Here is a 3,412-nt window from a genome sequence, read left to right on the forward strand (position 1 = left end):
GCCATTGTACTCCAGCCTGGACAACAAGAGCGAAACTCCACCTCAAAATAAATAAATAAGTAAATAAATAAATAAGTAAATAAATAAGGTTAGCTAAAGAAGAAAAAAAGTTAGCTAAGGATCTTGGGGACTATATTTAAACAGATGTATTATAGAACCTAACTACTACTTATATAAAAAAAATTGGTCAGAATTGTGCTTCAGCTGGCATGGTGGCTCACACCTATAATCCCAGCACTTTGGGAAGCCAAGGCAGGAGGATTGCTTTGAGCCCAGGAGTTTGAGACCAGCCTGGGCAACAAAGCGAAACCCCATCTTAAAAAATAATTTAGTTAAACGCATTATTTTGTTTTTCTTTTTTGTGAGACAAGGTCTCTCTCTGCCACCCAGGTTGGAATGCAGTGGCGTGACCATGGCTCACTGCAGCCTTGACCTCCTGGGCTCAATTAATCTTCCTACTTAAGCCTCCCTAACAGCTGGGACCACAAGTGCACACCACCACTCCCAGCTATATATATATTCTTTAATGCTTTGTAGAGATGAAGAAGTCTCACTGTGTTGCCTAGGCTGGTCTCAAACTCCTGGGCTCAAGCGATCCACCTGCCTCGGCCTCCTAAAGCACTGGGATTACAGGCATGAGCCATCATGCCAGGCCTATGTTTTTCTTAATCTTACTATCTCAAATTAGGTATCTATCATTCCCATGAATGTTTTTATGTCTTTATTACATATGTTGGTGTACCATAAACAATTTCTACTATTTGCATGTTTAAAGCTTTTTGTAAATGCTGTTATTTTGCATGAATTCCTTTGCAACTTGTTGGTTTTTTTTTTTTTTTTTTTTTTTTTTGAGCTTGTATTTTTAAACCTTTTATTTGGGAATAATTTTAGGTTTACAGAAAAGTTTGCAAAAGTAGTACAGTTACTGTATGCCTTTCAGTCAGCTTCTAATGTTAACACCATACATAACTGTGGTGCATTTATCCAAAACTAAGAAATAGCCTGTAATCTCAGCACTTTGGGAGGCCGAGGTCGGGGGATCACGAGGTCAGGAATTTGAGACTGTCCTGGCTAACACAGTGAAACCCCATCTCTACTAAAAATACAAAAAATTAGCTGGGTGTGGTGGCACGTGCCTGTAGTCCCAGCTACTCCGGAGGCTGAGACAAGAGAATTGCTTGAACCCCGGGAGGCAGAGCTTGCAGTGAGCTGAGATTGCGCCATTGCACTCCAGCCTGGGCGACACAGCGAGACTCCATCTCAAAACAAAACTAAACAAAAAACTAAGAAATAAACATTGTTACAATACTATTAACTAAGCTATAGACTTCATTCAGATTTCACTAGTTTTTCCACTAATGTCCTTTTCCAGGATCCTACCCAGGGTACCACATTACACTTAGCAGATTGCATTTTTGAGATTTACGATGGCACATGACATTTTAATGTATTCATTCTAATTGAAGTTGGATTCCCATTGTTTGACCATACCAACATGTATTTATTCTCCTATCTGTAGGTATTTAGGTTGTTTCCAAATTTCTTTTTACTCTTACAAACAATGGTGCAATACTTGTACCTCTATCCTTATCTTCTTTACACTGTCAAGAAACAGAGAGCATCTATCTGTAATTTACGATGAAGTCTAAGCCTGTACCTTCAAAACCTGGCTCTGACTTTTTCTTCTAGCCTCATCTTTCATCTCCCACCAAACCTCCAGGTTCAGGACTGTTACTCCAGCTCTCTCCAGTGTTTTCTTTTCTTTCTTTTTTTAATTTTCTTTTTTTATTTTTAGCATCAGGTCTCACTCTTTTTTGTCCAGGCTGGAGTACAGTGGCGACAAACATAGCTCACTTTAACCTTGAACTCCTGGGCTTAAGCAATCTTCCCCACCTTAGCCTCCCAAGTACTAGGACTACAGGCACTTGCCACCATGCCTGGCTATTTTTATTGTTTATTTTTGTAGAGACGGGGGTCTTGCTTTGTTGCCCAGGCTGGTCTGGAGCTCCGGGCTCAAGCAATCCTCCCACCTCGGCTTGCAAAGTGCTGGGATTACGGATGTGAGTCACCGCACCTGGCCTCAAGCCTTCCCTTTTCTGGTCATCTTTTTTACCCCACTGCCAGCCCCAGCAGTGTCTATTTGAATGCTGTGCAATTTAAGAGTAAAATAGGGCTAGTAAGGAAAGCTTGGACTGGGCATGAAAGAGACTTAGGTTTCATGTCTATCTACCTCTTCATTTGACAAAGGGTTCCTAATTATCTCCCATGTGGCAGACACAGTGCTAGGTACCCAGAGGTTTGTCCTAGATGCTCCCCTATTCATTCCACATCTCAGGGGCTCTTGTTCATTCTAATGGCTTCAATTCTGAAATCCATAATTCCAGCCCAGACTTTGCTTCCTGAGCTTCTAGCTCATGTATCTAACTGCTTCCTGGACATTCCCATTTCTCATAGGAAACCTCAAAGTTGATTTGTTCAAAAATTACTTCATGGCTGGGGTGCTGTGGCTTATGCCTGTAATCCCAGCATTTTGGGAGGCTGAAGTGGGAGGATCCTTGAGCCCAAGAACTCAAGAAATTTAAAGACAGCTTCTTTCAATTTCTGTAGCTATCCAGTTGCAGACTGGTGAAATTTGCAAACCATTGTTAACCACAGACCACACTTTGAGTAGCACCAAGAGAGGCAACAGAACAGAATGTACATATGTGGTCCTTAGAGCAGGACGGCAGAAGGCAGAAAAAGAAGATTCTTTTAAGCAAACATAATAATGACATCATCAGTAACTACAGTTACTGATGTAGTTCTCTACTAAGTTCTCTGTACTCAGTCAGTTCTCTATACTAAGATATGGGTAGCCTGGGGCAGTGCAAGTGCAGAGGAGGCACCTAGGCCAGCCTGGGTATCAGGGAAGGCATAAGACAGGTAGGAGTTGGGTGGGGGAAGCATTAGTGACGAGTGGGAAGGACACTCCAGGCAGAGAACAAGTTTTGGAGTCATTCTGCAGCATATGGTTAGGGGATCACCTTTCCTGTGATTTGATGGCTACTTGTCTCTGAGCATCAGTGTTAGCTTCCATGTGTATAAAATGGATATGGTAATCCTTTCTTTGAATCACAAAAAAGATAAAGCATGAGATGTGCCTGTTACAATGCCTGGTGCTTGCTAATGTTGCTGTTCTGTGTGTAAAAGACACAGGAGTCAGAGCTGCCACAGACAGCGAGTTGCAGTGCTTTGCAGGGGGCAGCTCATGGACCCAGGACTGGAGCCCAGAATGACCAGGGTTCTGGGAGGGTAACAAGGAAATGGCAGGACGGGGGGCAGCATGTCTGCCCTGAGTCATTCCCAGGCCTAGGTGTGTGTCTACAGGACGGACTGTCAGCGGAGGATAGGGTGCATTGTAAGGTTGGGGGAG

The sequence above is a fragment of the Nomascus leucogenys genome, chromosome 12 (assembly GCF_006542625.1).
Source record: "Nomascus leucogenys isolate Asia chromosome 12, Asia_NLE_v1, whole genome shotgun sequence".
In the NCBI taxonomy this organism is placed as follows: Eukaryota; Metazoa; Chordata; class Mammalia; order Primates; family Hylobatidae; genus Nomascus; species Nomascus leucogenys.